This window comes from Chiloscyllium punctatum, chromosome 18 (genome assembly GCF_047496795.1).
Source record: "Chiloscyllium punctatum isolate Juve2018m chromosome 18, sChiPun1.3, whole genome shotgun sequence".
NCBI classification, from domain to species: domain Eukaryota; kingdom Metazoa; phylum Chordata; class Chondrichthyes; order Orectolobiformes; family Hemiscylliidae; genus Chiloscyllium; species Chiloscyllium punctatum.
This window is the reverse complement of record NC_092756.1, coordinates 53,803,842-53,829,997: the sequence shown is the minus strand read 5'-3', so window position 1 is coordinate 53,829,997 and position 26,156 is coordinate 53,803,842. Positions and strand designations below refer to the sequence as shown.

The following is a 26,156-nucleotide window of genomic DNA, read 5'->3' as shown; positions in this document are numbered from 1 at the left end:
GCATTTACGCTATTACAAAATTTCAAAGAATGGTCTGAGCCTGTTGACTAAACTGTATTGAAATGTAGATTGCATTGGGATAATGAAAGGGAGTGCGGTTTCCTTTTGCAAATCAAGTTGCTGTGAACGTTTTTTTCGTATGAAAGACATCCAGGAAAATCAAATAACGAGACCTGCGAAGTGCATGTTTATGCAAAGGAATTCTTAATGAACGTTTCGTCAGATGAAATCTGACGGAGGTTGAGTAGAAGTAATTCATCCTGGTGAGAAGAGCACAGCGAGACAGCACAAAATGATGGCGATATTTCAAAGGGGCAGGGCGTGGGTGTAGGGGCACTGAGAACTGGCTGTAAATGCACAGTGGAGAATTGCCAATGTGGGTGCCGTGCATGGGCACGGAAAGACTTACACATTGGTCTCCCCCTCGCCCCTTGCTCTCGCCATTGATGAATGCTGGACATAGGCACAGATAAAAACAAGATGTGGGAAGCAAGCTCCCTCTCGTTATGCACACACTGGATACATCACATTGAACTATGAACAACTGGAGAAATCAGCATGTTACCATTGGGGAGTGAAACTAAACTGTGGATCAATAACCGCAGATTCATGCAACATAAACATGAATAATAATTTAAAATGTAGGGTGTAGGTTTGCTTGCTCAGCTGTAGATTTGATATCCAGACGTTTCATTACTTGGCTAGGTAACATCATCATCAGTGGCGACCTCCAAGTGAAGCGAATCTGTTGTCTCCTGCTTTCTATTTATATCTTTCTCATCGATGGGGTTCCTGGGGTTTGTGGTGATGTCATTTCCCTTTTGTTTTCTAAGGGGTTGATAGATGGCATCGAGATCTATCTGTTTGTTTAGGGCGTTGTTGGTGGAGTGCCAGGCCTCTATGAATTCTCGGGCGTGTCTTTGATTAGCCTGTCCCAGGATAGATGTGTTGTCCCAGTCGAAATGGTGGTATTTTTAATCCGTGTGTCGGGCTACGAGGGAGAGAAGGTCGTGTCTTTTTTTGGCGAGCTGGTGTTCGTATATCCTGGTGGCTAACGTTCTTCCTGTTGTCTTACGTAGTAGTTGTGACAGTCCTTGCATGGAATTTTGTAGATGACGTTGGTTTTGTCGGTGGATTGTTCTGGTTCTTTTAAGTTTGTTAGTTTTTGTTTGAGAGTGTTGGTGGGTTTGTGTGCTACTCGGATTCCGAGGGGTCTTAGTAGTCTGGCTGTCATGTCTGAAACTTCTTTGATGTATGGTAAGGTGGTTATGGTTTCTGGCTGTGTTTGGTCTGCTTGTCGTGGTTTGTTCTTGAGGAATGTGTGGACTGTATTTTTTGAGTATCTGTTCTTCTCGAATACATTGTAAAGGTGGTTTTCCTCTGTTTTCCGAAGTTCGTCTGTGCTGTAGTGTGTGGTGGCTCGTTGGAATACTGTTCTGACGCAGCTTCGTTTGTGTGTGATGGGATGGTTAATGGTGTAGTTAAGTATTTGGTCAGTGTTTGTCGGTTTTCTGTATGCACAGGTTTGTAGTTCTCCGTTGTCCTTTCTTTCTAAGGTGTCATTCAGGAATGCGAGTTTGTTGTCGGTTTCTTCCTCCTTGTTGAACTTTATGCCTGTGAGAGTGTGGTTGATGATGTTAAATGTCGTTACTATCTTGTTTCGTTTTGTGATGACAAAGGTGTCATCTGCGTAGCGGACCCAGATTTTGGTTTGATTGTTGCTAGGGCTGTTTGTTCTAGTCTTTGCATTACCGCTTCTGCTATGAATCCTGATCGCGGAGATCCCATGGATGGGCCGTTGGGGGTTTGTTTGTAGACTATGTTGTTGAAAGTGAAGTGGGTGGTGAGGCACAGGTCCACAAGCTTCATGATGTTTTCGTTGGTAATGTGATTGATGGTGGTTGGTGTGTGTGATGGTCTCTTCTAAAAGTGTGTTTCCTTTGCCAGGTCGATGTTGATGAAGGTGAACAGTGCTATTATGTCGAATGAGACCATTTCTTCCCCTTCCTCTACTATGGTGTTTTTGATGATTTTTAGGAATTCCTGGGTGGAGTGGATGGAGTGCTGTGACTCTTCTATGAGGTATTTCAGTCTTGCGTGTAGTTCTTTTTCCAGTCTGTAAGTTGGTGTGCCTGGTAATGAGACTATGGGTCTGAGGGGGCTCCTGGTTTATGGATTTTTGGTAGTCCGGTTCGACTTGGCCAACACATTGATCCTGGGACAGTCTAAACAAAGACATGCTAGAGAATTCCCAGAGGCCTGGCACTCCAACAACAATACCATAAACAAACACATAGATCTAAAAGCCATCTATCAACCCCGCAGAAAACAAACCGGAAATGACATCACCACAACCCCCAGGAACCCCATCCAGGAGAAAGGTATAAATAGAAATCAAGAGACAACAGCTTCGCTTCACTTGGAGATCGCCACTGATTATGTTACCTAGCCAAGTAATGAAACGTCTGGATATCAAACCTACAGCTCAGCGAGCAAACCTACACCCTAAACCTCAACCTGAGCTACAAACCTTCACATTCCTTGCGATTTAAAGTGTCTTTATACGCATATCATGTATAGACTTTTCGTTATAATACCCGTCTGGTTGAAAGAAGCAGACATCACATTTCAAGATGGATGACAACGTTACCAATTTTGTTTTGAAATCGAGATTTATTTAATCATTTTACACAGTGAACAAGTTCATTTTAAATAATGCAAACCACATTCTCTCACCTGGAATAAAAGTGTGATTTCAATATAAACATTGTCCTTGCTAACTCGCAGTTACTCCACATTAAAAATAGGATGTAATGTTTTTTAAGCATAGATCAATTAGCACCATTATCTTACTTCGGCTTGACTGCAGTATGCACATGCTAAATAAGGTTGAAGAAAGAATGACTTTTGGAAATAATGATTCGGTGGTGACTAAAAATAATATTAGCTGCTCATGATGTGGATATTCTACCAATGGCTCCAGTGGTGGAAATGTTCAGTGGGCAGTATTTCTATGATGGTGTAGACGTATGTGAGCTGCCAGGGATGGGAGCTCCCACTTCATCTGGAGCAGCGTCTTTTGACGTGGACCAGGGAGCATTGTGGCATCAGTCTGGGAGTTCCAACCACACCTGGAGCAGCTTCCATTGACATGGAGCAGCAGGGAGCATTGGCACATCCGAATGCAAGATCTAACCTCATTTGGAGAAGCTTCAGTTGGCCTGGAGCAGGGAGCTTTGGGAGATCATTCTGGGAGCTCCACTCTCACCTGGAGCAGCTTTTAAGGACATGTAACAGCAGGGAGCATTGGGACATCAGAGTGATAGATCCAACCTCAACTGGACCACTTCTATAGACATGGAGGAGGGAACATTGGGACATCAGACTGGGAGCTCCAACCTCACAAGGATCAGCGTTTAATGACATTTAGCAGCTGGGCGCATTGGGACATCAGAGTGGTAGGTCTAACCTGAACTTCACCATTTCTACTGACATGGAGCAGGGAGCATTGGGACATCAGACTGGGCGCTCCAACTTCAAGTAGAGCCGCTTCTATTGACATGGAGCAGCAAGGAGCATTGGAACGTCAGGTTGGGAGCTCCAACATCACCTGGATCAGCTTGCATTTACATGGAAGAGGAGGGTGGATTGGGATATTAGGCTGGGGGAAAGGATATTCAACTATTTTAATCTGAAGTAAAATATGTTTCAACACCTCAGATGTTAATTGATTTATGAAGAATCTTTCCCGGGAAAATAATTAATTCTTTAGATAGTAAAGACAAGTCCTGCAAATATTGAACTCAGGAAAACGCATTGGTACAGAGAGAAATGGGAGTGATGTTTCATGTCTTTGTCTTTTCTTTTCTTGCCGTCTCTGCACTGGATTACATCACCGGAAGGACGTTTTCACTCATTTCCAGCAAATACAGACAGGTCACTAACGTAATCTAAAGCTGAAAATTAATGGGAATATGCGATGTTATGATTAGGCTGGAGTTTACTTTAACTTTTGGTGAAAACGTAGCAAAGTCAGCTGCAATTTCCAAGATCAGCAGTGACCTCATTGATTGGCTAATCAGATTGTGAATGGTCGTTTTTTTGAGGACAATTTGAAGTGAATCAATGATGGTGATTATCTTTGTTCTTTGTTTGCCTTGTGACTGTTACTGCTATTGTTCATGTCCTTGTTAACACCACAGCTCTGCAGCGTCTAAAACCTAAGCTGTGAATCTGGCCAGTGGCACAACCATTCGTATAACTGGCTACGCATCAGGCGGTTGTAAGTTCAACTTTTACTTTGCGCAAGTGCATTATGGCGATTCATCACACATCCAACCTACTCATTTTTGTTATGGTGAGGTGGGTAATATTTGAAATTTTCATGTCCACGAACGAAAATTCTTTCACTGTCTTCGATCAGTTAATCATTGCCAAGACCTATCAGAGTAAAAATCGCACAGCACCAGATTGTATTGAACAGACATATTTGGAAGCACCAGTGTTCCATGCACTGTTTCTTCATCAGGTGTTTGTCACCTCTTGGAATCTAAAATGGCTTTGTGTGATTATTAAATGTATCCACCCCAGTCCAACACCAACACCTCCAAGTCATGGGTACCGTCGACACCACGAACGGTCGGTTAAAGTCCAGATGAACTTCCAAAAGATCGCGCATATTGACACACACACCAAGTTTCTGCAGAAAAACACGCACCTGATGAAGGAGCGACTCTCCAAAAGCTATTGCTTCCAAATAAACCTGCTGGGCTCTGCGCTGATATTGTGTAATTTTTAACTTTGTCTACTCAACTCAAACACTTGCACTTCCATATCATAGACAACATCAGTCATGTCCCACCGTTGTCAGAGAAGGCAATCCTGGAATAGCCCCACACATTGCTCATAGGTAAGTTTCGTTTTCAGAAACCAACGCACTCAATCGCTGCAGCTTCTGTGGATGAAAAGCACAGAAAAGAAATAGCTGAGACTGAGTTTTGACAATATTTTTTGAAACTCTTTGGGAAGTGGAATCAGAGGAGAATGAAGGATTAACTGTCCGACTGTGCAGTGAGAGGGAAGGCACTTTTCCCTTCTTTGAAGAGCTGGGGTATTGACTGATCAAAGGCATGAAACAGATTCCTGGTAGAGCTGCGCTCTCTGCATCAGGATCAAGAAGTCCTGATTTCCTGAACGGTAATGAAACCCAGGCCACTCAGTTAAAGCGCTGAATACTAACCACTAGATCACCAGGGATGAGGGCAGAAGCATTTGCACCGTTTCTTCATAACACCGTTTTTGGAATTATATCACTGCAGATATGTTTACCCTCAAAAATGATTGAATTATCGAGTGTTTACAGCACAGAAATGGGTCCCTTCATCTCATTTCCCAGCACTTGGTCTGTAACCTTGTAAACTCTGGCGTTTCACCTGAATGCTAATTTCTCTGTAACGTTTTAATCTCGTAAAAAACGATAAATGGGATTACAATTTGAGATGGGAACTGAACCACATTTTTACCCATAGACTGAAGCACGCAGACACATTTCCCCAAGTGTGACACAGGCCTCGGGAGAAAACAAGCAGAAAGTAAGATTTCACCAACTTGTCTGATGTTGTCCCATTTCAGAGTTCAACGCCAATGTCTGGTTACAGCAAAGAAAGGAAGTATTCAGCCCCTCCCGTCCCAGTGTTCCTTGCCCATTTGAGTGGAAGCAGCGGATGAGTAAAAACGAACCCGGAAGACTACAGCTAAGGTAAGACAGTTTGTTTTAAAATTACTTACCTTCACAGAAGGAGCGGGAGCAGCAGAGGAAGTGACTGCTACCAGAGGGGCAGCCGGAAAGGAAAGCAGTGAGTATATAAATCAGGAAGGCGGCTAAACCTGAGATTCTACACCGGTATATCCCCCACCCACCGTCCTTTCTAACCTCCTTAACTACACTGTTCTTTTTTAAGGTAAGGATTTTCTATTTCTTTACTAGTGACTGGTTAAAAATTTACTTTGTTTGTATATATATATTAATTCTTTATTAGGGAAAGACTATAGCAGTGAAATATCAGAAATTATTCTATCTCAAACTTGTACAAAGTAAATAAGTAATTAATTAACTAAGCAGAGATGTCTGGGCAGGTGATGTGCTGTAGCTGTATGATGTGGGAGCTGGCTGATCCCATTGTGAATGGCAGTGACCACATCTGCAGCAAGTGTTGGTTGCTGGAAGAACTCCGGATCAGAGTTGCTGATCTGGAATCTGAGTTTCCAACACTGTGGCACATCCGGAAGGGGGAGAGTTACCTGGACGCTTTGTTTCAGGAGGCAGTCACACCTGAGAGATTAAGTAATTCACATTCAGCTCGTGATCAGGCTCACGAGCGGGAGGGGGAGGATCCAGTTGTTGTGGTCCACGTTGGTACTAACAACATAGTCAAGACTAGGGTGGAGGAACTGTTTGGGGATTACGAAGCACTGGGCAGGAAATTGAAGCACAAGTCCTCAAGGTTCATAATCTCCGGATTATTGCCCGAGCCACGTGCCAATTGGCATTGGGACAAGAAAATTAGGCAAGTTAACACGTGGCTAAGGGATTGGTGTGGGAAATAGGGATTCCACTTCATGGGGCATTGGGATCAGTTTTGGAACAGGGGGGGGTTCTGTACCGTTGGGACGGTCTCCACCTGAACCGATCAGGTATCAATGTTCGAGCGAAGAGGATAAATAGTGTGGTCAGTAGGACTTTAAACTTCTGAGTTGGGAGGAAGTGAAAATGAAAGCAACAGGGAGTATGGCGTTAAATGCAAAGATCAGCAGCAGGATAGCATGTGTCCAGGTGGATTTAAAATTGAGGCAGACTGGGAATGCAGAAAAAAGCAAGGATAAATTAGGACATCATATGACTTCCAATATCTCTAATGATAAGAAAGTTAGCATTAAGGCACTTTACCTGAATGCTCGTAGCATTCATAACAAAGCAGATGAACTAGTGAATGATTATGATGTGGTAGCCATCAGAGAGACTTGGTTACAGGGGGGTCAGGACTGGCAGTTAAACCTCCAAGGATTTTCAACTTATCGAAAAGAGAGGGAGGTCGGCAGAGGGGGTGGGGTTTCCTTGTTAATTAAGAACAAAATTAAATCTATGGCACTGAATGACATAGCGTCAGATGATGTGGAGTCTGTGTGGGTGGAATTGAGGAACACAAAGGCAAAAAGACAGAATTGGAGTTGTGTACAGACCTCCGAACAGTGGTCAGGACCAGGGACGCAAGATGTACAGGGAAATAGAGAAGGCATGTCAGAAAGGCAAGGTCACGGTGATCATGGAAGACTTCAATATGCAGGTGGACTGAGTAAATAATGTTGCCAGTGGATCCAAAAAAAAGGGAATTCATGGAATGCTTACAGGATGGCTTTTTGGAACACTTGTCATGGAGCCCACAAGGGAACAGGCTATTCTGGACCTAGTGCTTTGCAATGAACCAGACTTTACAACAGATCTTAAAGTAAGGGAACCCTTAGGAAGCAGCGATCATAATATGGTAAAGTTCAGTCTGGAGTTTGAAAGAGAGAAGGCAAAATGGGATGTAATGGTGTTACAGTTAAATAAAGGCAATTATGAGGGCATGAGAGAGGAACTGACAAAAATAGACTGGAAGCAGAGGCTAGCGGGGAAGACAGTAGAGCAAAAATGACAGGCGTTTGTGGGTATAATTGAGGACACTCTACAGACGTTCATCCCCAAGAAAAGAAAGATTATCCGGGGAGGGATTAGACAGCCATGGCTGACAAAGGAAGTCAGGAAATGTACTAAAGAAAAGGAGATCCTATAAAGAGGCCAAGAGCACTGGGAAATCAAAAGATTGGGAAGGCTACAAAAACAAACAGGATAACAAAGAGAGAAATAAGGAAGGAGAGGATCAAATATGAAGGTAGGCTAGCCAGTAATATTAGAAATGATAGTAAAAGTTTCTTTCAATACATAAGAAACAAACGACAGGCACAAGTAGACATTGGGTCACTTCAAACTGATGCTGGAAGCCTAGTGATGGGAGAAAAGGAAATAGCAGGAGAACATAACAAATACTTTGCGTCAGTTTTCACAGTGAAAGACATGAGTAATATCCCAACAATTCAAGGGAGTCAGGGGGCTGAGTTGAGTATGGTTGCCATTACAAAACAGAGAGTGCTAGAAAAGCTAAAAAGTCTTAAAATTGATAAATCTTCTGGCCCCAATGGGATACATCCGAGAGTTCTGAGAGTGGTGGCTGAGGAAATAGCGGAGGCATTGGTTGAGACCTTTCAAGAGTCACTGGAGTCAGGGAAAGTCCCGGATGATTGGAAGATCGCTGTTGTCACCCCCTTGTTCAAGAAAGGATCAAGACAAAAGATGGAAAATTATAGGCCAATTAGCCTAACCTTGGTTGTTGGTAAAATTCTAGAATACATCATTAAGGATGAGGTTTCTAAATTCTTAGAGCAGAGTCTGATTAGAATAAGTCAACATTGGTTTAGTAAGGGGACGTCATGCCTGACAAACCTGTTGGAATTCTTTGAAGAGGTGACAATTGGGTTAGATCCGGGAAAACCAGTGGATGTCGTCTATCTAGACTTCCAAAAGGCCTTTGATAAGGTGCCAAACGGGAACCTGCTGAGCAAGGTGAGGACTCATGGTGTTGAGGTGAGCTACTGGGATAGATTGAGGATTGGCTGTCTGACAGAAGGCAGACAGTTGGGCAAAAAGGTTCTTTTTTGGAATGGCAGCTGGTGATGAGCGGTGTCCCGCAGGGTTCAGTGTTGGGGCCACAGCTGTTCGCATTATATATTAATGATCTGGATGAAGGGACTGGGGGCGTTCTAGCGAAGTTTACAACGAATCGAAGTTAGGTGGACAGGCAGGTTTTACTGAGGAGAAGTGGGGAGGCTACAGAATGATCTAGGCAGTTTGGGAGAGTGGTCCAGGAAATGGCTGATGGAATTCCACGTGAACAAATGCGAGGTCTTGCACTTTGGCAAAAAGAATAAAAACATAGATTACTTTCTAAACGGTGAGAAAATTCGTAAAGCCAAAGTACAAAGGGATCCGGGAGCGCAAGTCGAGATTTCACTAAAGGTCAACATGCAGGTTGAGTCCGTGATTAAGAAAGCGAATGCAATGTTGTCACTTATCTCAAGAGGGTTGGAATATAAAAGCACCGTTGTGCTACTGAGACTTTATAAAGCTCTGGTTAGGCCTCATTTGGAGTACTGTGTCCAGTTTTGGTCCCCACACCTCAGGAAGGACATAATGGCACTGGAACGTGTCCAGCGGAGATTCACACGGATGATCCCTGGAATGGTTGGTCTAAAATGAGGAATGGCTGAGGATCCTGGGATTGTATTTCTTGGAGTTTAGAAGATTAAGGGGAGACTTAATAGAGACGTACAAGATAATGCAGGGTTGGAAAGGGTGGACGCTTGAAAGTGTTTCCCTTAGGCGAAGAGACTAGGACCCGTGGACACAGCCTTAAAATTCGAGGGGGTAAATTCAGAACAGAAATGCGGAGACATTTCTTCAGCCAGAGAGTGGTGGGCCTGTGGAATTCATTGCCGCAGAGTGCAGTGAAGGCCAGGACGCTAAATGTCTTCAAGCCAAATATTTATAGATTCTTGTTGTCTCGAGGAATTTAGGGTGACGGGGAGAATGCTAGTAAGTGGATTTGAAATGCCCATCAGCCATGATTGAATGGCAGAGTGGAATCGATGGGCCGAATGGCCTTACTTCCACTCCTATGTCTTATGGGCTTATGGTCTTATGGCCTATTGTTTCCCCATTGCTCTGTAGTTTATACTGCCTTCCCTCTTTCTTGCTGCCAAACTTGATCACTGCTCACGCCCGCTATTTCCTGTCCTGCCAAACGGTTTGTCTCATGTTCTTGGAATGAAAAACAGGAATGGCCTATTTCAAGCCCTTTTCTAGTTTACAAGGACAGTGTTATCACCACTGAGCAAGCACAGTGCCAGCTCAGAGAGAAGGTCTCATTCTTTAGAAACTGAAATGCAAAGATGATTGGATAGCCTCAGTATTGTAAACCAACCAACAAGACCGGAATAGGGCCGAGGGGATCACGCACAGAAGGATGGGAGAATAGAATGGCGAATCTCATGATGTCCAGGGTGATGTTAACAGAAATCTTCCCTGGTAGTATAGTGATGAGGATTCACTGATTTCACTGTCATGTCTTGTTAAAGGTTAACGTTTACAGTAATCAATATGAAATACTGCCTAATATTTCGAAGCAGAATGATGTGCAGCAGACAGAATAGTTTCCCTGCATGACCTAATAAGAGAGCTCAGAAGAGCCAGGAGGAGACATTAGAAGTTGTTGGCGGATCGGATCAGGGTTAACCCCAAGACTTTCCATAGGTATGTCAGGAATAAAAGAATGACGAGAGTTAAATTAGAGCCAATCAAGAATAATAGTGGGAAGTTGTGTGTGGAGTCAGCGGACACATGGGAAACACTAAATAAATATTTTTTGACAGTGTGCACTATAGAAAATGAAAATGTTGGCGAGGAAGATACAGAGGTACTTGCATCGAGACTCGAAGAGATTGAGGTACACAAGGAAGAAAGTATTAGAAATATTGCAGAGTGTGAAAATAGTCAAGTCCTCTGGGCCGGATGGGATCTATCCTAGGATCCTCTGGGAAGCAAAGGAAGAGATAGCCGAGTCTGTGCCATTGATCTAAAAATCATCATTGTCTACAGGAATAGTGCCTGAGGACTGGAGGATAGCAAATGTGGTTCCCTTGTTCAAGAAGGGTAGTAGAGATAACCCTGGTAATTACAGACCAGTGAGTCTCACTTCAGTTGTTGGTAAAGTGTTGGAAAAGGTTTAAAGAGATAGGATTTATAATCATCTAGAAAAGAATAATCTGATCAGGGACAGTCAGCACGGTTTTGTAAAGGGTAGGTCGTGCCTCACGAATCTTATGAGGTTTTTGACAAAGTGACCAAACAGGTGATGAGAGTAATCCGGTTGATGTGCTGTATAGGGATTTCAGCAAGGTGCTCGATAATGGTCCCCCAGTAGGCTATTATACAAAATGCAGAGGAATGGGATTGTGGGAGACACAGCAGTTTGAATCAGTAATTGGCTCGCTGAAAAAAAACAGAGTGTTGTAGTTGATGCAATATGTTCATCTTGGTGTCCAGTTACTAGCAGCATTCCGCAAGGGTCGATGTTGGGTGCACTGCTATTCGTCATTTTTATAAATAACCTGGATGAGGGCTTAGAAGGGTGGGTTAGTAAATTTGCGGACAACACTACGGTCGGTGGAGTTGTGGATAGTGACGAAGGATGTAGGAGGTTGCAGAGAGACAGAGATAAGCTGCAGTTCTGGGCTGAGAGGTGGCAAATGGAGTTTAATGTGGACAAGTGTGAGGTGATTCACTTTGGCCGGAGTAATCGGAATGCAAAGTACTGGGCTAATGGTAAGATTCTTGGGAGTACAGATGAGCAGAGAGATCTCGGTATCCATATACACAGATCCCTGAAAGTTGCCACCCAGCTTGACAGGGTTGTTAAGAAGGAAAACAGTGTTTTGGCCTTTATTAATAGAGGGATTGAGTTCTGGAATCAGAAGGTTATGCTGCAGCTGTACGGCCACATTTGGAGTTTTGTGAACATTTCTGGTCACCGCATTATAAGAAGGATTTTGACGCTTTGGAAAGGGTGCAGAGGGGATTTTCTAGCATGTTGCCTGGTATGGAAGGAATGAATTACGAGGAAAGACTGAGGGCCTTGAGGCTGTACTCGTTGGAGAGAAGACTGAGAGGAGACTTAGTAGAGACATACAAGATAATCAGAGGTTTAGATAGGGTGGACAGGGAGAGTCTTTTTCCAAGTATGGGGACGGCAAACACGAGGGTCACAACTTTAAATTGAGGGGAGATAGGTATAAGACAGATGTCAGAGGTAGCTTCTTTACTCAGAGAGTAGTTAGGGCGTGGAATGCTTTGCCTGTAACGGTGGTAGATTCGCCAAGTTTAAGTGCATTTCAGTCGTCAATGGAGAGGCATTTGGACGTACATGGAACAGTGTAGATGGGATGGGCTTCAGATTAGTATGACAGGGCGGCGCAACATTGAGGGCCGAAGGGCCTGTACTGCGCTGTAATGTTCTATGTTATATATGCTACACTTCCACATCAGCAATGTCATCTGCAATTACCTGACGATCAATTTGTTTAAAACAAGAACGGAGGGGGCGTCAGGAAAACGGAAGGGGAATAGTGGTTTGTGAGAGTTAACTACATGCCTCGTGGAGCCAGGTTCAATGTAGATAATGAATATCGGTTTTCCTGTTTACCTTGGTATACTGTTCACTGCAGATCAGTTACCCAATATCGTCTGCCCTTTGTGTGTTGTTCTTTGTACATTTCACATCGGTTCAGTGCCCCGGGGGATCACGCTTTTTTAAATTTGGCACATTTTACTGAGGTCGGTTTTGCAGCATCATATTGAGGCCAACAAGTTTAGGAACAGATAGACACCATTCAGACCATCAAGTCTACTCCGCTATTGAATGATTTCATATCTGATCTGATAACCTTGAACTGCACTTTCTTGCCTTTCTCCATAACGCTTGATGTCTTTGCAGTTTGAAGATCTGCCGATCTCAGCCTCATTACACATAATGACACTTCCTCAACAGCCTTCTGCTGCAAGAAAGTCCACTGATACAGAACTGTCTGAGAGAATAAATGCTTCTTCGTCTCTATTTTAATTGTGAGATCCGCATTCTAATACGAAGTTAAAAATCGCACAACACATGTCATAGTCCAACAGATTTAATAGAAGCAATAGCGTTTGGAGAGCTGCTCCTTCATCAGGTGGCTGTGGAGTACACAGTGGTAAGATACAGAATGTATAGCGAAAGGTTACAGTGTAATGTCACTGAAATTATACATTGGAAAAATACCTTGATTGCTTGTTAAGTCTTCCATCTGTTAGAATGACTATGTTAGGTTCATTTCTTTCTTATGTAAATCGGAAAACTTTATTTTAACAGTTACGTTCTCAGGTGGACTTTACCAATTAGTGTCATCACAGATAATATGTTGAAGGTGTTCGTCCCTGTATGCTGCGTACATGCCATAATATTTAGACTGACGCTAATCTAAAAAAAAACAACATCGCAGGCAAGAATGCCCTTAAGACATGGTACATTGGCAAAGCTGAGCACAGGCGACAACAACGGAATGGGCGATGCACATCAATCAACAGACAGGTGTGCCCCTTCCCAGTTGGAGAGCACTTCAGTGATGCAGGACATTCGATCTCGGATCTTTGGGTGACAATCCTCCAAGGCGGTCTTCGGAACAGGCAGCAGCTAAAAGTGCCCCCACAGAGACTGATAGCTAACTTCGGTACCCATGGTCATTGGGTTCATGTCACAGTACAGGTGATCCCATTGCCCGATCTACAAACAGAGACCCTCCTCCACACCCACACTCACACACACACACACACACACACACACACACATTTACGTCTGTGGGGTGAATTTGTACTTGCAGAGTTACATTGTACTTTGCTGAAAAACTGCACGAATCCATGTAAGACTCTGGCAACTCATTTTTATAAATTAGAATCATTCTAAACATTATGGAACAGACAGCAGCACGGGGTGGGGGGGCGGGGCGGGCAGACACCAGTTGTTCAACTTCACCTGAGAAAGAAACTTTAAAATAAAAAAGTTTTGCACTTTACATATGAAGGAAGTGAAGCTAACATGGACATTCTAACAGATCGGCGACTTAGCAAACAATCACGGTATTTTTCAATGTACAATTTCAGTTACATCACACTGTAAACATATGCTATAAATTCTTTGACTTACAACTGTGGACTCCACAATCACCTGATGAATGAGCAGTGGTCCGAAAGCTAGTACTTCCAATTAAACCTGTTGAAATATAACCTGGGGTTCTATGATATTCAAATTTGCATACCCCAGTCCAAAACCGGCATCTCCAAGTCATTCGATACGAGGTGCTCTGGCAACAGAACCAAACTTTCTGCATCCAACTTATTAAATCCTTGAAAATACCTATATGTTTCAATGAGGATCATTTTGTAGTACTGAGTCTGAGCAGGCAAAGGCAACTGATTTCAGCGTTTCTTCCCATTTCATTTCATCTCCGATATGAAATTCTCACTGACTCTGACAGAACTGTTACCTTTGCTGTTTTGTAATGTCAGGAACTCATGTTCAATCTAAGATTTCCATAAGGAACAACAAAATGTTTTCCCTGACTGGAAATCAACATTGGGAAATAGCAGTGAGACAGCTGCATTTCAGCACGTTCGCACCAAGGACGACATGTGCAATGCTTGGAACTTTTCTTGATGACTTTGTTTTTTGCCTATTTTGTTCAGGTGAAAAATGACAGTTTTTGAGTTTTTAAAAGCATGGCCAATGGTACTTCAGCCTATTGCATCATGAACAGTTATCAAACAACAGGCTTGGAAACACAGTTTCCAGACGTGACTCATCGCCTGGTGTGTTCTAATATTTCAAGTGTTAGTTAAATTGTTATTCAATTTCTTATGGGCTTGAGTGGAACAAAAAAACATCTCTGTGAACTAACAGTTCTGAGGAGCAATTTGTCAGTTTTCCTCATGATGCTGCGGAAAATGTTTCTGCGCTGACATCGAAATTGATTTACCCTGTTTCTTCCTCAGCTTCCTGGTAATGTTAAAGTTCGATTAATAAAACCTGGAATGAACGCCTGATCTCAGGAACAGTGGACAAGTCTTTAATTTCCTGCAATCCCATTCATGAATTTCGCTTATACAGGGGATGCTACCGTCTTTACCCAATCCTGCCTACTTGTGTCTCCAGGACCTGAACAAAATAGCTGACCCTTCATCCGAGAATGACGACCGTGTGGGAAAGCAGGCCATTCGGCCCTTCCAGTCCACACCATCCCTCTGAAGCACATCCTATCAGACACACACTCCATACCTATTCCGTTCCCCTTCATTTCCCATGGCTGATCCCAGTAACCTGCACACCTTCAGACTGTGGGAGGAAACTCACACAAGCAAAGAGAGAATGTGCAAACTGCACACAGTCACACGAGACTGGGATCGAATCCATGTCTTTTGTGCAGCGAGACAGCAGCGAATCTGGAAGAACAACAAATGCTGTCCTGACCAGCGACATCCACACCCTGTGGGTATATCAGGAAGAATCAAAACACATTCACAACATGGACAACGGGACTTGCGTCTGCATGGACATGATTTGAACCAATCGTTCATCCTGGGTATATGCAAGGACACCGATATCACAGAGAAACCAGGGCAATGCGGGATTCAATTACCTGCTGAAGTGAAAAATCATCTACTCAGTCAAACTGCGGACAGACTATTCAACAATCCCGCGTGTGGGAAGGGCTCAATGAGCAGAAGAACATCCAGAGTAACCAGCAAGATTACATATCCCAGAAGGAGATCAATTAAACTGTCAATGCTGCTGTTAATTCGAACCAGCTGCCAGTTTCATAGCTTCAAATGTCATAGACTCAAACAGCATGAAAACAGGCCTTTCACTCCTACCAGCTCATACTGAACATAATGCCAAACTAAACGAGTCGCATCTGATGGCTCTTGTAACTGCTGAGGGTTAATAATGCTCTTGTGATATTATTACTGCATTGTTCATATGAATGTCCAGATATAATTCTGTGGACACGGGTTCAATCCCTGGCATGGCAGATGCTGGGTTTTTATTTAAATAAATACCTAGAGTCGAATGTTGATGCTGAATCAGTAGATCTGATTCATTAATGTCTGATAGGGAAGGAAACTGCCATACCTATCTGGTCTGGCTGGGATGTGACTCCAGATCCATTATATCGTGGTTGATTCTGAACTTCGCTCTGGGCAATAAATTATATACGAGGCATGAATGAATAGATTTTGTTAATTCCACTGATACTTTCCAATTCATTTATCGATCCAAATATCCTGTAAATATTGTAAATGTACTTTCATTCATCACTGCCTCAGGAAGTGAATTGCACACATAAACCATCCTCTGTTTAAAAAAAGACTCTAATGTCTTATTTTAAATCCCTCTTTTCACTTTAAACATTTGCCCGCTCGTCTGGATGTCCCTCCTCCTTAGAGAAAAGACAGTTACAGTTAACTCGAGCCGAAATCTCAATAATTTATAAGTTTCTCTCAGGTCACCTTTCAAACTCCAGTGCTCGAGTGAAAATATTCTCAGCCGATCCAGCCTTTCATTATAACACAAACCTTCCCCACTAGCCATACACTGGTATACCTGTTCTATACCTACTCCATCTGAATAATTTCCTTGCTAAGACTGGGCGACAAGAACTGGACACAGTATTCCAGAAGAAGCATCACCCAATGTCCTATTCAACTTCAACATAACGGATCAACTCCTACGCTCAAAGGACTGAACAACAAAGGCAAGATGACATTTTTTTTAACCATTCTGTCTATATATGAAGCAAACTAAAATGAATTATGTACTTGCATTCCTGGTTTCCGTGTTGCACAACACGATGCAACGCCCAATCAGTAATTGTATAAGCCCTACTAATATTTGATGTAGCAAAATGCTATGCCTTCCATTGATCCAAATGGAACTTCATGTGACATTTTCAGCCCAAAGACGCAATGGATTAAGATCCTTCTGGAATCTTAGATCACCTTCTTTGCAGTCTCCAATTCTGCTGTCCTCTGCAAGCTTATGAACCATGGCTTCTATGAGTTCTATTGTTTACTCATATAGGTCAACGATTTTTAATTATTTGTCGTGGCCATCATTTAGCTGTTTGCAAATCAGGTAACAATTAGTCATGTCGTTAACCATGAGGAAGAAAGCCGTAGACTGCAGGGAGATTGGAAACAATTGGCAAGAAAATGTGCTGAAAGGAATTCAATCCAGTGAAGTGGGTGATAATGAATTTGAGGACGCACAATGAGAAAAGTGTGAATATCGAGGTGGTTTAAGGTAATAAAAGAGATATTGGAGTAGACATTCACGAATGTTTGAATGTGATTGGACAAGGGATCAAGTGGTCTCGATGGGTTGGATGTACTTTCTGGTCTTGACCGCAGGTGGGAATGTAAGAGCAGGGAAATGATGCTGGAACTTCAGCAACTGCCTATTCAAGATCAATAGACAGGGGAATCAGATGGACGGAAGTGCGTACTGCAGGTGCTGGAAATCAGAATCAAGATTAGAGTGGTGCTGAGGAAGCACAGCAGGTCAGGCAGCATCCGAGCAGCAGAAAAAAAATAACGTTTCGCGCAAACGCCCTTCATCAGGAATAAAGCTGGGAGCCTCGAGGGTGGAGAGATAAACGGGAGGACTGGGTCTGGGAAGAATTTAGTTGAGAGTGCAAGAGGTGCACAGAGATGGGGTTAAAGGTGATAGGTCGGAGAAGAGGGTGGAGCGGATAGGTGGAAAGGGAGATAGACAGATGGGGCAGGTCAGTAGGATGGTGCCAAGTTAGAAAGTTGGAACTCGGATTAGGTGGCCGTGGGGAGATGAGGAAACTGGTGAAGACCACGTTGATGCCCTGGGGTTGAGGGCCCCAAGGTGGAAGATCTGTCGTCTGGTGGTGAGGGAATGGCGGTGGAGAAAACCCAGGAACTGCATGTCCTTGGGAGAGTCGGAGGGGGAGGGTGTGGTAATTGATGTTTTTGGTCATGGGGGTTTGGAGTTGAATGTTGCGGGTGCCCTGGAAATGTTCTCTGAAGCGCTTTCCGAGAATGTGTCTGTTGGCGCCAATGTAATAAATGACATGTGTGGAAATGCACATGCACATTTGATGGATGTGGAAGGCTCATTGGAGCCTTGGAAGGATGTGAGAGGGAAGATGTGGGTGCAGGTTTTGCAATTCCTGTAGTGGCAGGGGAAGGTGCCGCGAGGGGAGGTTGGGTCATTGGAGGGCGAGGAATTGTCGAGGTAGTCGTGGTGGAAACAGTCTTTGTGAAAAGTGGATGGGGTGGGGAGGGAAATATAAATTTCCCTGTCGCTGAGGAATTGCAAAACCTGCACCCACATCTACCTCCTCACCTCTGTCCAAGGCTCTAATGGAGGCTTCCACATCCATCAAAGTTTCTCCTGCACTTCCACACATGTAATTTCTTGTATACGTTCCTCCCGATGCGGTCTCCTCTGAGTTGGAGAGAGGAGATGTGTTCTCACACAACACTTCAGAGGATATCTCCAGGATACCCACAAGAATCGACCCCAGTGACCCTTGGGGAAACATTTCATCTACCCCTCCCACTCTCCCGAGGACATGCAGGTCCTGGGCCTCCTGTATCGCCACTGCCTCACGACGCGATGCCTGGAGGAAGAAAACCTCATCATCCGCCTCGGGACCCTTCAACCCCAAGGCATCAATTTGGACTTCACCCGTTGCCTCATTTCCCCTCCCCCGACCTTACACCAGTTCCCACCTTCCAGCTCAAGACCGTCCGCCTGACTTCTCCCATCTGTGCATCTTAATTCCCACCTATCCACTCCACCTACTTCTCTGACATTTCATGTTCACCCCCCGCCTGCATCCACTTACAGCAGTCTCAGCTACCTTCTCCCCAGCCCCACACCCTTCCCATTTATCTCACCATCCCATGTTCTCCCAGTCTCATTCCTGATGAAGGGCTTTTGCCTGAAACGTCCATTTTTCCTACTCCTCAGATGCTGCCAGACCTGCTGTGCTTCTCCAACACCACTCTAATCTGGAGGGGAGTCAGTTGATTGAGAGGGTTTTCGGGTATTTTCTATTGTTGACCACAGGCTGTGGATGATAGCAGAACTTTAGCAACCAGCAGTTTAGGGAACAGCTAAAGGACTGAGCACAAGTCTGGTCACCGCATAAATCAACATTTTTCTTAAATTTCTACGATAAAAGATGGAAGGCTGAAGTATGCAACTTTGCCCATCAAGACCGTTTCACCAATGAGTTTCTCACTGATTCCTTTCCAAGTCAGGGTGCTATGGGCCTTGGAGGGTAACTTGGAAATGGTGGCGTTTCGTTGCATGTTCTAATCTTGTCCTTATAGTCAGTACAACTGTTGAGCTTTGAAGGTTGTCAAAAATGCCCGAATGACTTACTCCAGTGCATCTTATAGTTGGTGCACTCTGCTGCAATTGCGCCTTGGTGGTGGGGGGAATGAATATTGCAGGTGTTGAAGAGGATACACTCAAGTGACTGCATTGTCGTGGACGGTGTCCAGTTCCTTAAGTGTTGTTGAAGTTATACCTATCTAGGCAAATGGAGAGAGTTATATTCCACGTCTCATTTGTGCCTTGCAAACGATGTAGGATTCACGGAACAATGAGTTGGGTTTATCATCAAAAAATGTCTCAAGAACAAGTTGTTGTTGTCTAAGTGTTTATGTAGCCAGTTTCAATAAGTTTTTCCCCCGAAATAATAGCTCTATGGACGATTACACGGGGTAATTTGTTTACAGTAATGTTATTGAATGTCAATGAGATATGATTAGATTCTCATTTGTCAGAGTGATACTTACTCTATTTCGTCCTTGTGTGGACAAATCTGATTCCAGTGGCTGTCTAATTTCAAGATACAATTCCTGTCTGTGATTGAAATTTCAACCGTTTCTTCACATAAATGTCTCCACCTGCCTTAACAATATGTAGGGTCGCTGCAGGGGACAGCAGAGATTAATGAACATGTTGTCAACACTGGAGAAAATGGAGCTTCGTGGAATGATTGGTCAGGCTGGGATTATTCTCCTTGAAACAAAGGAGACGGAGGAGAGCTCTATAATCACATAGTAACATTTATAAACGTTCAATATTCATGGGATCTTGACAGGGTAGATACGGGCAGGTGGTTCACCCTCTGATATGAGGAGAGCACCAGAGGACATGAACTCAGAATTAGATGTTGCCTATTTAATTCAGAAATGAGGAGTAATTTCTTTGCTCAGGGGCCAGTGGATCGGTTGAACTCCTTGCCGAAATTGTTGTTGAGGCTGAGTTGTTGTGTACTTTCAAACTGTGCCAGACAGATATTTAACCAGAACGATGATGAAGCTTTTTCGAGGCAATGCTGGAGAATGGAGTTGAGGATTATCAGATCAGCCATGAGTTCGTTGACTGGTGGAGCAGACTTGATGGGATGAATGGCCGATTTCCAATCCTACATCATTTGGTCTAACGCCCTATTTTATTGATATCTTTAGAATTCTGAGGGATGGGATGAAGTGATAGAAAAGGTTTCTCAAACTGATCAGACAGATCAGGAACTTAGCTCATAAGTTCATGATCAAGAAATGTGCTGTGGCCTGGATACAACAAATGGCACTGGGCACACCACAAATGGGTATGTGCAAATGTTGTGATTGCTGAAGAAAATTGGTGGATCTAATATTGTTGCCAACTTGGAGATCACGCTGGATGATGGATCGCGGTATGCTTCACACTGCAAAAGATTGTGAAAGAATGAAACATTCGTTTCATTGGAAAGATTTTCTGCGGTTTCAATTCAATTGACTGTTTAAAATACTGATCAGAACTTTGTGTGGAGTATTACATTAAAATTCACAATCCCACTGGATAAACTATTGCACCCGATCTCTCCTTATTTGTTCCCCTTTCATTCGATGTAAATTCATAGAAAGTCAAGATGGAATGAAAGGAGGAAAGAAACGTTGCCCTCCTTTTCATTATCCCAATGTAACATACAACAGAAACAAATTGCTTTACTTCGACTTTGATGAGGTACCAATTTATCACAAATCTCCGGTGCAATGAAGGACAAAAGCAAGATTCTCCATCCAATGTATCCTAAAGATGCGAGGCACAAAGGGAAACCACAGCTGCGTTTCATAAAAGTCACAGCCAGAGAAGGGTTCAAATCCACACATGCGCAATGGAAGAGAACCCATCGCCTGAACCCCTGGGAGACTTCAGCCCACTGTAAAGGGGCTCAAATGTGACCCCGTCAAGATTACATATGGTGCTCCTAGGCTGTAAGAAATTCCCTGAGCGGAATCGAATCCACACCATTATCTTTCTGCTTTCGACGGAATAATAATACCTGCAAAATCCAAGAGATTCACCATGTCCTTGGAAGGAATACCTTGTCCTTGATTTATTCCGAGACGGAACTGTCTCAGAACGAACCAGCAAACATGAAATTCCCGTCACATTCACACGCACATTTAGTCTTGACGCATAATTTCTTCAGACAGTTTCTCTCTCACGTGAAGAAGTATGTACGGAGTGAGAAGTGAAGGTGATGTTTTAGCTTGATGGGCTTTCTCATATGGCTGAACCTGAACTGGGTAAAATTCCCAGAATGCAGTTTTGTTCGTTTCGTTTTATTAATGTTGCTGCAACTTCACTCTGTTCATTCCAATAATCGGAAGTGAATTGGATTTATATGATTGGAACGCTCAATATTGTGTTCAATTTTGTTCGGAATTTATTTCAGCTTAAAGGAAATACTGATGAGAAAAACAGAAGGTTAAACTACAAAACAAGATGCCAGTTTTGATGCTCAGTTACTTTGGTAGATTTCAGTGTGTATCAAATGAACCCAACATCATGGCGATCGTCCTCCCACCTTTAAGGCATGGGGTTAAAGCAGGAAATCGATCTCTAAGAGACTGGTCACTTCCTATTCATTATGAAATAGCTTGCCTTGACAATATGCCAAATCTGCTCAGTTCCATTTATAAAGCTTCATATGGAATATTAATAGAAATCGTTCTAAACTCTGAGGTTTTTTGCTGAATCTTACTCAGCTGCAGACGTTTCTGATATTTCTTTGCGTCTGAAGTCGTCCAAATTAGATACTGTTTCCTCGCACCTTCCACCCCCCACACCCCACTTTTACACGTTCACCTGGCCGCAGGCTGTCTCTCTCCTGGTGAAACTCATTGTTTGTGTGTCTCGAAATGTGCCTTTCCAAATATTTTGGAAACGGATTCTCAGAGTGACAGAAATTCTGCTCCCATCATTTATTTGTCCTACATCGATGGTTTTGAAAGCCTGACATTCAGAAATATACGAACTTGAAAGAGTGAATTTTCCATATGTTGACTGTCCAAACCTCAATTACGCTGGAAAAATTCCATTCAGTTTTCCTTGGTTCAGGGTCAAATTTTCCAAAACACAAATAAATAAAACTCCATCCCCAATATACGCCGTCAGCATCGTCTCTAATGTCTTAGCGACCCAGTAAACGCTGGCAGTGTCCTCTCTGATAGAATCACAGATTTCCGACAATGCAGAAAGTGCAGTTCAGTCAATCAGGTCGGTAGGGAAATTCTGAACAGCATCTCAATAAGACCTAGCTCCCATCTCTATCCCCGCAGGCCTCTGGCTTGTGATTTCAAATATACCTGCTGGAATAAAACCTGGCATCGTGTGACTGCTGACCTTATCACTGCGTTACCCATGGCTAATTCACTTAACTTACTGAATTCACTCCCTGGACACATCAGCGCAATTTAACAGGCCAACCCACCTAACCTACAGACTTAAGAGCAGTGCGAACCACTGAACAAATGTACCATCACATTGAACACTATCTATATCATGTGTAATGGCTTTTCACACTGGCAGCTCCGCCGAGTGAAAGCAAACTGCGCCCACCAACCCGAATTCAATGCATCCAAACGCGGTTCTACGCTGTACAACCTCAGTAGTTCTGCTGGAAATGTTTCTGCACTCAGATCTGAATGGGTTTATTCTGTTTTCTTCCTCAGATTCCTGCTTTAAATAAACATATCAGTTAGGAGCAACTCTATTTCATGGTTTTCATTGCAACACAAACACAATGTGCAGTTGGCTGAAGTTATGTGTTTGCACTTTCACTGACACTCTCTCTCCCCAGGAGCTGCAGTCCTTCCCCACGCTGATTCAGACAGCACTGTCCTTCCTGTGACATGTCCCATCGAGAATAGAAAGCCAGGCATGAATAACCTTCACTGGGGAACAGAGCGACAGGCTTAAAATATTCACGATGCCCCCAGCGGAGAATTGAGCCCTGTGACAGGAGGGGACACTAACCACGATACTGTGGAGGATATCAACATCGAAGGAGACCCTTCAGCCTGTTGTGGCCGCACTTGTCCAACACAACTGCTTGAAGACCTGAATCAAGTTCCATCGTTTAGCCCATAATCTTATATGTTTTGGCATCACAAATTAACATCTCAATTCTTTTAAAGGTTAGAATGATTTCCGCCTCTGACCCTTTCCGCAAATCTACTCAAACCTTTCTGCCTTTTCCCAACATCTCTTGGCCCCGGTGTTCGATCCCTCCATCAATAACAAAGGCTTCTTTCGGTCAATCCTATCCATATTCCTCAGTATTTATTACATCTCAGTCATGCCTTCCCCAATCTCCTCTGCTCGGCGACAAACAACCCCAGTCTGTCCAATCTCTCCTCACAACTGAAACTCTTCAGCCCAGACAATATCCCAGTGAATCTCTCCTGCAACTTTCCCAGTGCGATCACATCGATGCAGTACTCTGAATTGCAGAACTGCACACTGTAATCTCGCTCGGGCCGAATGAACTTTTTTTTCTATTCTGTTACAGTATGAGGGCGTCGCTGGCTCGGCAGTATTGATTGCTATCCCTAATTGCACAGCGGGTAGTTGAGACTTAACCATCTTCTCGTGAGTCTTGAGTTACATGGAGGCCCGAGCAGGTCAGAATGGCAGTTTCATTCCTTAAATGACGTCAGATTGTTTTGTTTTATTTTCAACAATTGAACATGGATATATAGGAGTTATTAGATTCATAATTCCAGATATTTATTGAATCCTAATTCTACCACCTAGCATGGTCAGAGTCAAATCCAGGTCCGTGGTGTCTGAATTAACAGTTCAGTGTTCAGTGGTAATAGCGCTTGGCCATTGCAGAAAAGTAGTGAAACTGATCTTATCCAATTTACTCGCTTTTCCCCGAAACTGTTCTGTGCCATTTTCCTGAGCTGGACTCCCCCCCACCCCCCACCCCCCAATAATATCTGGTCTATATCAGTAAAAGCTGCTACATGAGTATTGATCTCACAATAGTGGTAACCAAATGGATCAAATTGTCTGCAGGTCCCGATGGTGGGGTTGGGGAACGTTCATCCAGCAACAGTGACCACAGCCACACAGACTAATCGGTATCAATGTGAGAATCTGTATTAGATTCTGCAATGCCTTACTGAAATAGGAAATGACTCCGCAAACACATGATGAAAGAACAGCTCTCCGAAAGCTAGTGCTTCAATAAAACCTGTAAGACCATAACCTGGTGTTGGGTGATATTTAACTTTGTACTCAATAGTCCAACACCGGCATCTCCAAATTAATGAGGTGGGGGTCTGGGATGGAAGGTTCGGTTAGTGATCGTAGGAGGGAAGAAATCTCTGAGAACAGGTGGATTTGAATTCTGACATATGAAACAGAGAGATGTGAGCGAGCAGAGCTTGAAGGAAAAAAAAATCACCTTGGAGAAAATCAAAACTTTCAAACAACTGATTCCTTTGTGTTTCACAAAAGCCTGGGACACATAGAGCAATTACTGCCGTGACTCGGATTCGAACCGAGGTTGCTGCGGCCACAACGCAGAGTACTAACCACTATACGATCATGGCAAACCACAGACGAACACGCTGAGCGCTCATAATAAGCAAAGTATCATAAGAAATATAAGGCAGAGCAACAAATACACAATATCAGTGCTGAGCGAACAGTGGCAGATGTGTGGGAACTCAGAATGGGCTGACCGTTTAACATCGGTTCCCCCAGTGGCTGTGGTGATTCCATCATTAATGTGTTGAAGGCTGAGACAAATAGATTTCTCCAAAACATCAAATACTCCGGGGACAGTGCAGCTTTTGTTACCTGCACATCCACATATCATTTATTGAATCAGTTGCTCCCGGTGCAGTCTCCTGTACATTGGGGAGACTGGGCGCCTCCTACCAGAGCGCTTTATGGAACATTTCTGGGACAACCGCACCAATCAACCATACCACCCCGTGGCCCAACATTTCAACTCTCCCTCCAACTCTGCCCAAGACATGGAGGTCCTGGGCCTCCTTCACAGCCGCTCCTTCACCACCAGACACCTGGAAGAAGAACGCCTCATTTTCCGCCTCGGAACACTTCAACCCCAGGGCATCAATGTGGACTTCAACAGTTTCCTCCTTTCCCCTTCCCTCACCTCACCCCATTTCCAAACTTCCAGCTTAGCACTGTCCCCATGACTTGTCCTGACTTGTTCTACCTGCCTATCTTCTATTCCACCTATCCATTCCACCCTCCCTCCCGACCTATCACCTTCATCCCCTCCCCCACTTAACTATTGTACTCTATGCTACTTTTTCCCCACCCCCACCCTCCTCTCACTTATCTATCCACTCTTCAGGCTCTCTGCCTGTATTCTTGTTGAAGAGCTTTTGGCCGAAACGGTGATTTTGCTGCTCCTCGGATGCTGCCTGAACTGCTGTGCTCTTCCAGCACCACTAATCCAGAATCTGGTTTCCAGCATCTGCAGTCATTTTTTTTACCAAGCTTTTGTTGAAATGTATACTTCAATAACAATGCAGTTTAACATCGGCTACTTCTCGAGTTTCCCGACACAAGGCAGTAACCACTGCTGCCACATAGTCCCAGTTCCTAGCCCCAGAATCAGAGGAACTGAGTGGCGCAGTCGCGAATAACCAATTTGAAATCGAGATGGGAATGAGGCCGCAGAGATACTCGATGGCTCAAGTGACGCAACCGGAGAATGTACGGTATTTCTCTGATGGTTTAGAGGCGCAAGCAATTCCAAGGTTGGGAGTGCTTCTGGTCAAAGGCGGGGTAGAAGGGAACATTTGTTCCCGTTTATAATAACAGCAATCTACAGTGCATCTTGCTGAGTGCCACAGCTGGAGCGTGGGCAGCTGGTTTGAAGTTTAATTTTGCTTCAGTATCACCCAATTCCCTGGAATGAATTGCTTTCACCATTTTTATTTCAAATTGTTTGATATCTCCCTGCAGTCTGCGGCTTTCTTCCTCATGGTTAATGGTATAGCTAACTGTTGTATGATCTGCACACTGCTAAATCACGGCCACTGCAAGTAAATA

General features: G+C 43.8%; 1 non-coding gene across 1 annotated transcript; it reads right to left on the bottom strand.

The window, feature by feature from the left end:
- Positions 1-24,604: 24,604 nt before the first annotated feature.
- On the bottom strand, positions 24,605-24,676 carry trnah-gug (transfer RNA histidin (anticodon GUG)). Its single transcript has one exon. It is a non-coding gene; the product is annotated as a tRNA-His (tRNA).
- Positions 24,677-26,156: the final 1,480 nt, after the last annotated feature.